Source organism: Acanthochromis polyacanthus, chromosome 5 (genome assembly GCF_021347895.1).
Source record: "Acanthochromis polyacanthus isolate Apoly-LR-REF ecotype Palm Island chromosome 5, KAUST_Apoly_ChrSc, whole genome shotgun sequence".
Lineage (NCBI taxonomy): Eukaryota > Metazoa > Chordata > Actinopteri > Pomacentridae > Acanthochromis > Acanthochromis polyacanthus.
Window position 1 is genome coordinate 44,116,334 of NC_067117.1, and position 10,553 is coordinate 44,126,886.

The window sequence follows — 10,553 nt, forward strand, 5'->3', positions numbered from 1 at the left end:
ACCCAGGACACCACATGTTCAATTCAATTCAATTCAATTCAATTTTATTTATATAGCGTCAATTGCAGTCAAATCGTCTCAAGACGCTTTACAGAACCCAAATGCCTGACCCCCAGAGCAAGCCCAAAGGCGACAGTGGCAGGAAAACACCCTTTTAACAGGGAAGAAACCTGGAGCAGAACCCGGCTCTATATAGGGGGGACCCATCTGCCTGCTGGCCGGGGGGGTTGAGAAGGACAGAAGAGGGCAAGGGGGAGGGATGGGAGAAGAGGGAGGGGTGGGAAAGCATGGAAAACACAACACACATTTGGATACATGTATGACAGGATATGTGACACAGACAAAGTATAAGCTAACATTGAAAACTGACTCATAGTTTACTCTGATGATGTACGGCTCTGACATTAAACATACTCCATATATAGCTAGCAGTAAAATTCAAACAGTATGTAAGTTAGCATAACAGTATAGTGAAGGCGATGCAGAGTTGACTGGTGGAAAAAGGGAGCTGGAAGCAGAGGACTGGAGGAAGGTCAGCAGCAGCATCCCACAGTGGACATGATGGAGACTGGACCAGCTGGTGGAACATCAACCGCAGATCTGAAGCATCCAGCTCTGGGACCAGGAACACTCGGAGAAATAGCACAGGGGGAAACAGAGTGAATGTACTGCAATAACGGTATACATATTAAATGTAAAGGTAGATAGAGAAGGGCTCAGTGCGTCAAGAGAAGTCCCCCAGCAGCCTATAGGCCTATAGCAGCATGACTAGAGGCAGAACGAAGGGACGTCCAAGAGGGAGTCAGCTGTGCAATGAAGACACAAGCCGAACCCCTGTGGGTCACCCAGTCAGCCCCAACTATAAGATTTGTCAAAAAGGAACGTTTTAAGCCTGGTCTTAAAAATAGAGAGGGTGTCTGCCTCCAGAACCCAAACTGGGAGCAGGTTCCACAGGAGAGGAGCTGAGAACTGAAGGCTCTGCCTCCCATTTGTTTGCAGATGTTTAATCTGTTACCGTCAGGCAGGCGGTACAGGTCAGTTACTGCAAAGACAAACCGGTTCAGAGACAGTTTTTACCCAACAGCAGTAAGGGTCCTGAACAAAGGCTAATAGCCCTTCCTCTGTTATAATATAACTACCTCATGTCATTCAGTGCACCTAATATGGCAGCTATTGGCAGCTATTGGCAGCTATTGGCAGCTATTGGCAGCTATTGGCAGCTATTTTGCACCTTTTTTTGCTACTGTATCATTCCACTCCATTCCCTCCTGCACCTTATTGTTATTACTTACTTAATTTGTTATTATATTTTACACCTTACCTTATTTTATTATATCTTTATGTTATTTTTATCTTCTTATCTTATTTACTCTGTATTTTATCATATTTTTTTCACACTGTTTTGTACTGACTGAAGGGCTTTTGCAATTTTGTTGTACTTGTTGCAATGACAAATAAAGTTCTACAAAGTCTATAAAGTCAGATAATGTAGGAAATCTAGCTGATTACATCATGGTGTCCCTTACCATATGGACTTCAGGAGATGATTAGATGATAAACTGTGACCTGCTGGTTGGTTCTCTCTGTTCTCATGTTTCTTACATGTTGGTCTCCTGATGCTGCCTTACTTCAGCTGGTCCATGAGCAGAACAGAAAACACAGTTGTTCCTGTACCTATTGCCACCAACGCTGTCAAGCCAGGAGTTCAAGTCTTCCCACTCTTGTCTGTACTTTTGTAAATGTTTTTGCTTCTTTGAACATGGTGCAGTTTTGGCTGTAGACATTTTTAAACGCTTGGCTGCAGCAGCGTCTGTAACAGTGTCTGTCACCAGGCAACCCGCGCACAGACGCAGACACGGAGGTCTGAGGTCTATGGGCTGTTTCACTGACGTCACAACATCTGGGTCAGGAAGTAGCTCGGCGCCATGTTGAGTGGCAAGTTTGTTGAGTCTGTGACTGGAGTTTATCTTTCAGCCTAATATTTGTTGGCTATGGCTGCCACTCAGCTGAAAAAGTATGTTGACACACTTGATAGCACTTCAAAAGACCGACATCAGAGGAAGTTGGAGTTAATAGATGGAACTGATCCTAATGAAGTTACACAGAAGGACTGGACGAGCACCCACAGCGGCCTGCCTGAAGTGACCTACTGTGACCTCGTTTATAACAGAGTGCATACAGTATGGATCAGATGAAGGCATGCAGATCCCTCGAGGCTTACAACCACTTTGTTTGTGGTTGGGTGAGGCTGGTGACCTGGTTGTTCTCAGTGCTAAGGTTTGACCTACCGCCCCACCTCCACAGTCCTCACTCTGCCCCCCCATTCATGTTTATGTTACTGACCTGGCTGTTGTGATGACTGAAATTTATCCATCAACTGAGGTTTATTCCTAAAGAGATTAAATATATAAACTTAAATGAATACGTCTGTGCATTCATCTGCATTTTTGTTTGCCAGTAGGAAGCAAGTTTTGCTTCTGACCATCTGACAGACTTCCTAACATTCATAGTAAGAATTAAAATAACTATCAGGTATTATGACTGTTCTGATAACTTCAAGTTGCATTAGTCATTATAATTCAGAATGACCCTATCCTTTCTTTTTAATAAGTAAAATATGTCATTCTTGTCATTATATTTTGTTCGATTGAGGAGGTATGTAGGAGTGAGATAGAACGCCCTTTTATATTTGTATGTGTGAACCCAATCTATTTCTTCAGAATTATGAATAATCTCTTATAAAAATGACAAAATTCAAGAAGCAAATCCATGCCTGCTTTTGTTAATCCAAAACGTTTGTGAAAATTTCAATTACTCGAATAATTATAATTGTCTGAGGATGAACGTTATTCATGCTTGAATTGCATGTGTGATTAATTTCTTATATTCTATGAAATAGTCATTTCATTACTTTTAATTTCATTTATTTTCAGGTTGGTCGCTCCCAGAGGATGAATGAAGCTCCTTTGAAGCCGTGGATAAAGGTCAGGCCTAATGGGACCATCATGGCAGGGCACTGTATGGCTGGTCTACGAGAGGTTTGCCGTCATGTTGCTGCTCTACTGTTTTGGGTTGAGTCTGCAGTGAAAATCCAACAATCAAAGACTGTTACACAGGAACCAGCTTACTGGCTGCTACCCACAGGAATAAAAAACGTGGAATACAAGACAATCCAGGAAATCAATTTCACCTCAGCCTGGACTATGAAAAGAAATCTGGATGAGGAGATTGGTGGATTCACTTCCCCCAGACGGCCATCCACACATCAGAATCTGCCAACAGCTCCTGAGTTGGGTGATGAGGAGTTGTCTGTGTTTGTTGGACAACTTCACAGAACTGGTAGCAAACCTGTGGTGTTATCTGGCATGCCTGAGTATGCAGAACATTACATCCCATCCTCACTGGGTGACTCATTTCCACTGATTCTGAGTGAACTTTTAGAATAGAATAGAATAGAATAGAATAGAATAGACTTTATTGTCATTGTACCGGGTACAATGAGATTAGGATACCAGTTCCCATTTGGTGTCAAAGCAAAAAAAAAAAAAAAAAGCAATAAACAATTTAAAAAGAACAATAAATATATGTACATAAGGGCATAATTGCTATAGCAGCATGAGTCTTTCAGGTGCAGAAGGAATGTGAGTGTCAAAGGCTGTTCGGTGGTCGATGTCGTCGGTATTTGTGTGGATGGGGGGGTGAACAGGTTCGATTGGCTCTGTGATTGTTGACTACAGTGATAGCTCTTGGGAAGAAGCTATTTCTGAGTCTACTTGTTCTGGTTTTGTGTGACCTGTACCGTCGACCGGATGGCAGCAGGTCAAACAGATGGTTACCGGGGTGGAATGGGTCGGTGATGATGTTGCCAGCTCTGCTGAGGTAGCGACAGTTGGCGATGTCCTCCAGGCTGGGCAGAGAGCAGCCAGTGATCTTCTGGGCTGTGCAGATGACCCTCTGCAGCACTCTCCTGTTTTCTGCTGAGCACCCCATGTAGCACTCCGTGATGCAGAACCCCAGGATGCTCTCTATGGGGGCTCTGTAGAAGGCAACCAGCAACAACTTTATGACAAGTCGTGTGTTGGGATGGAGAAAACAGAGTTGGATGCTCATTGTGAAGGCATATTCCAAAGCATAAATGTCACTGCCAACCACACAGAAAATGTAGAGAAGTACACCAGAGGCAGTCCAACAACAGAGCCTGGTTTCGTTTTAGGACTGGCCGAATAACTGCTTCACACCTCAAGTCAGTCTGTCACACTTCACCCACCCAACCAGCCAAGAGTGTCATACAGCCCATATGTTATCCAGAGTCTGTGAAATTTACCACAAAGGCCACAAAGTGGGGATGTGCCCATGAGAACACAACACTTGGTCTCTACCATGAAAACATGAAGAGCAAACATGACAATTTTGACTGTGTGCCCAGTGGACTGGTCCTAAATGCAGATTATCCCTTCATGGGGGCCTCACCTGACTCACTGGTGTCATGTGCTTGTTGTGGCCTCGGGACTGTAGAAGTGAAATGTCCATATTGTGTACAGAACAAAAATCTGGCAGACTCATTGGACAAAAAATCATACCTGGAAGAGGTTGATGGGAAGTTAAGACTGAAAAGGTCCCACAGATATTATTATCAAGTCCAGGCCAGGCGTGAACTAACCGTGACGTCATCCGTTGGTTTCAACGCCGAGAAAATGAAGCCCGGATTTTGCTACTTCCTGGTCGCCATTTTGGATTTTTTGGAGCCAGTGACGTAAAAAGCGTCATCAAACAGACTGGACCGGAGAGCAACGAGGGGCAGGATTGGCTGAGGACTCTCTTATCCCGCCCACATTTTACCACAGAGGCTTCTGTTGCTGTCTATCAAGTATAGCCACGCCCCCTGGCTCCGCCAACTTTAACGATTTATTTAAAATTCAGTATTGATTTATTTTAAGATCGGCCACCTGATCTCTCATTTTGACCATGAAAACTAACGGGGAAAAAATCCTGAGCTGTAGAACATCAGTCTATCAAATTTTATTTTTTCCAAAAATGAATTGGGGTCTATGGAGCAAAAGCTTTTTGGAGCCAACCCTAGTGGACGGTGGGATATTGCAAGTTTTTGACACTTCTGGGTTGACTTCAATTCTGGATCCAGATGCTACGTCCATCTTTATATACAGTCTATGGATAGGACACTTGAATCAAAGAGAGAGTGCACTACACAATGCACACAGTATATATATGTGTATATATATATATATACACACGTGGACAAAATTGTTGGTACCCCTCAGTTAAAGAAGGAAAAACCCACAATTCTCACTGAAATCACTTGAAACTCACAAAAGTAACAATAAATAAAAATTTATTGAAAATTAAATAATCAAAAACAGCCATCACTTTTGAATTGTTGATTAACATAATTATTTAAAAAAACAAACTAATGAAACAGGCCTGGACAAAAATGATGGTACCTCTATAAAAGATTGAAAACTACTTGACCAGAGTGACATGATTAACTCAGGTGTGTCATTTAATTGACATCACAGGTGTTTCCAAACTCATAATCAGTCAGTCTGCCTATTTAAAGGGAGACAAGTAGTCACCCTGCTGTTTGGTGAAAAGGTGTGTACCACACTGAACATGGACAACAGAAAGCGAAGGAGAGAATTGTCCCAGGACATCCGAAAAAAAATGATAGACAAACATCTTAAAGGTAAAGGCTATAAGACCATCTCTAAACAGCTTGAAGTTCCTGTGACAACAGTGGCTCATATTATTCAGAAGTTCAAGACCCACGGGACAGTAGCCAACCTCCCTGGACGTGGCCGCAAGAGGAAAATTGATGACAAATTGAAGAGACGGATCGTTGGAATTGTATCCAAAGAGCCCAGAGCAACCTCCAAAGAAATTAAAGGTGAACTCCAAGGCCAAGGTACATCAGTGTCAGATCGCACCATTCGTCGTTGTTTGAGCCAAAGTGGACTTCATGGGAGACGACCAAGGAGGACACCACTGCTGAAAAAAACTCATAAAAAAGCCAGACTGGAATTTGCAAAAATGCATGTTGACAAGCCACAAAGCTTCTGGGAGAATGTCCTTTGGACAGATGAGACCAAACTGGAGCTTTTTGGTAAGGCACATCAACTCTATGTTCATAGACTCAAAAACCAAGCATACGAAGAAAAGAACACTGTCCCTACGGTGAAACATGGAGGAGGCTCAGTAATGTTTTGGGGCTGCTTTGCTGCATCTGGCACAGGGTGTCTTGAAAGTGTGCAAGGTACGATGAAATCTGAAGACTATCAAGGCATTCTGGAGAGAAATGTGCTGCCCAGTGTCAGAAAGCTTGGTCTCAGTCGCAGGTCATGGGTCTTCCAACAGGACAACGATCCAAAACACACAGCCAAAAACACCCAAGAATGGCTGAGAGAAAAGCGTTGGACTATTCTAAAGTGGCCTTCTATGAGCCCAGATCTGAATCCCATTGAACATATGTGGAAGGAGCTGAAACATGCCATTTGGAGAAGACACCATCAAACCTGAGACAACTGGAGCTGTTTGCTCATGAGGAGTGGGCCAAAATACCTGTTGACAGCTGCAGAACGCTCATTGACAAATACAGAAATCGTTTAATTGCAGTGATTGCCTCAAAAGGTTGTGCAACAAAATATTAAGTTATGGGTACCATCATTTTTGTCCAGCCCTATTTCATTAGTTTGTTTTTTTAAATAATTATGTTAATCAACAATTCAAAAGTGATGGCTGATTTTGATTATTTAATTTTCAATAAATTTTTATTTATTGTTACTTTTGTGAGTTTCAAGTGATTTCAGTGAGAATTGTGGGTTTTTCCTTCTTTAACTGAGGGGTACCAACAATTTTGTCCACGTGTGTATATATATACATATAAATAGAAATATTTTCTTCAGAAGAAGAAAAGAAAGCAGTATTTACATCAAAATTTTTATGTAATTGCACAGCATCAGTATTTACATTTTTATTGCAGTTTGTAAATGTGTGAACTGAAACTACTGGGCACTTGATTGTAAAGTGTGACTGCAGCAGGAAGGAAGGAGCTGCAGTATCTCTGCTTTAGACACCGCGGGTGAAGCAGTCTGTCACTGAAGGAGCTGCCCACTGATCTTACTGTTTCCTGCAGGGGGGGAGGTGTCCTCCATGATAGACAACAGCTTTGTCATCATCCTCCTGTCTCCACCACCTCCACAGGATCAAGGGGGCAGCCCAGGACAGAACTGGCTTTCTTTACCAATTTGTTTAGTCTCCTCCTGTCTGCAGCCGTGATGCTGCTGCTCCAGCAGACCACTCCATACATGATGGCTGATGCCACCACAGAGTCATAAAAGGATTGTGGGAATTCTAAAGAAGCTCCGTTTAACTGGACACAACAGGTGTGAATCATTCTTGTCCCCAGTCACACTGCAAACTGTATTTATGTTGCTCAATCAACCACTTGTTCCCCCAGGCCACTTCAAGCTATTATTCTTGCTCGCTGACTCCTGACCACAACAATTTCAACACTCGACACACAATATGGTGGACCAGCTAATAGCCTGGATGTGTGACATCAGCTAAAATGTATTCGCCGTACCCGGCGTCGGGTCTTCTCTACATCGCTCCTACAAACATCCACAGGTGTTGCTCTGCATGTTTGTGAGTGTGGATGGGGGCGATAACCAAGAAACGCGGGACAGGACGGATCCTGGAAAAGGACAGACTAACGTATGTCGCTTTGTTGGAACTGGGAGAGAATGAGGAGGGGTTCATACAGGCAGAATCGAAGCCTAAATAAGTGACTACACTTTAGAAAACAAGCCCAAAAATACACAACCCACGAGGGATGAAATTTGCAAGCGACTTTACAGGAAAAAAAGCCCAAAGTCGCTTATAATAAGCTCACTTGGCAACACTGCTCTTCAGGGGGTCGTGCCGCCCCGTATCTGTGGAACCATAGATATACACAAACACTAGATGTCTCCAGACGGAGTCGGCGGCGTCGTCACTTGGCGGCCATCTTAGGACAGGGGACTGCTCTGACACTGTACTGTAGTCAATGGTAAGGTGGATGATTTCCTCACTTTAACACTCATAACTCGCTCAATTCTTGATTGATTTACAAACGGTTTAGTTTATTACAAACCTTATTAACGTGGCTATGATTCAGGATAAATGTTGAAATCGCAGCTTTTCGTTTTGAAAAATGCGGCATAGTTGTGTGTCTTTTCTGCCTGGCTACTCACATTGAAGATGGTGTTACTCACAATCTGATTTTCAATTATTAGGTTTTCCTGAGACCAACGTTTTTTGAGAACCTAATCTTTAGGCGAAATTACATTCTTTGTGGTTGTGGTTGTATTTATTTGCTTATTAAGAGACTTTGATTGAGACCTTAGACTTATTGTTTGTATACATCTATGCCTGGATTAGTTAGCCTGCAGCCGAAATGCATTGTGGGTAATGTAGGCACCAGGCTCATGAAAAGAAACGACAACATCTCTGTTTGTTGTGCATTGATTTTGGTTGAGCTTTGTTTTTATCTGTGCATTAGAAAGCTGATAGTAATAAAGAAGTGCAATGCTAAATAATAAAATTATATTTACATCCATTTATGCTGAAAAAAGATATCTGTGTTCATTTTTTATTTTTTTGCAGTGACAGCCTGAAGTTTAGAGAAGTGGAAGGTCCTCTGCAGTCCTCAAACCAGCAGGATAAAACTCTGAAGATTACAATATAAGTATAAACCATAAATTAAGAATAGTACGACACTAAATAACCTTGACTAAAAAGACAGCTAGCAGACAATTTTCATGCCTGAGATTTAGAAATAAATAAATTAAAAAGCTTAACATGATGCTGTTCAGCTAGTTAGAGATGTTGGTCATCAACCTTTAATCTTGTTTTTTTAAGAAGGCGAGATTCACTTAAAAATTGTCCACTCCATTGTTGTAACTTCAGTTGGTTGTGGGACGCTGGAAAAATCCTGGAAATGATTTATTGAAGTGTGGGAACCTTGTTATTATTTTTCTTTATTTATTATTTATTTTTTTTATTCAAATGTCATTATTTTTTCATTTTAGCATTTCTTTTTTCTTATTTGTTCATCATTTATTTATTTTGTCTATTTGAATATTGTAAATATTAAAGATTGACAGTATAATATCTCTGTGTGTATAGCTATTTCTTTATTACCTATCTACTTAATATAATTTTATATGAATTCAATGGTTCTAATTATTCTTAAGTAAGCAGTAAAAGAAGTACATCTCTGACGTTTATAACAAACCAAGCTGTTGTAAAATCGGTTGAAAATTGAGCAATCTACAGTGATTTTAAAATCCATGCTCCATTGACTTTAATGTTATGAGTGATCGAGCAGCCCTGTCCCAAGATGGCCGCCATGTGGCGACGTCGCTCCCCATAGGCTGACAGCGCTCATGAGCCATCGAGTGTTTGTATATATCTATGTGTGACAGCACTGTAAGGTACGTTACGTCTACATGGTGCATTCAAACGCACACGGACATCAGAGTTTTGCTCATTATTTGTCCTTTCTGGACTTTCGCTCTTTACGGCCAGCCACAAACTTCATATACATATTTTGAATTAGATCATTCAGGATTGGGGTGGCAGCCAGGGTGGCAAGGCATCTTCTAGGGGTGGCATTTACCACCCTATGCCACCCCGCTAGATCTGCCCCTGGCTGGACTCTTCCTCTTGGACGTCCCTTCGTTCTGCCTCTAGTCATGCTGCTATAGGCCTATAGGCTGCTGGGGGACTTCTCTTGATGCACTGAGCCCTTCTCTATCTACCTTTACATTTAATATGTATACCGTTATTGCAGTACATTCACTCTGTTTCCCCCTGTGTTATTTCTCCGAGTGTCCCTGGTCCCAGAGCTGGATGCTTCAGATCTGTGGTTGATGTTCCACCAGCTGGTCCAGTCTCCATCATGTCCACTGTGGGATGCTGCTACTGACCTTCCTCCAGTCCTCTGCTTCCAGCTGCTCATTTCCACCAGTCTCTGCATCATCCTCACTATACTTGATCTGCTCTTCTACATACTGTTTGAATTTTACTACCAGCTATATATGTAGTAGATTTAATGCCAGAGCTGTACACCAGAACAGGAAACTATGGATCAGTTTACATGTTAGTTTCTACTTTGTATGAATCATCTGTCTGATCATACATGGATCCACCTGTGTGTTCTATGTTCCTTGTTCCCCCCCTCCTACCTCTCCACCTCCTTCCAGCAGCAGATGGTTCTCCACATATAGATCCAGGTTCTGTTCCAGGGTTCTTCCTGTTAAAGGGTGTTTTTCTGCCACTGTCTCCTTATTTCTGCTCTGGGGGTTCTTATGGGTTCTGTAAAGTGTCTTGAGACAATTTGACTGTAATTGGTGCTATATAAATACAATTGAATTGAAAAAAATTGGTCTGGAATGATTGACTGGTTCCATGGAGGAGGTGGCCCAGACTCATCGTATACTCTGTTCTCCTCGATTGGATAAATTTATCAGCTCCACGCTCCTCAAATTCTGCACAGC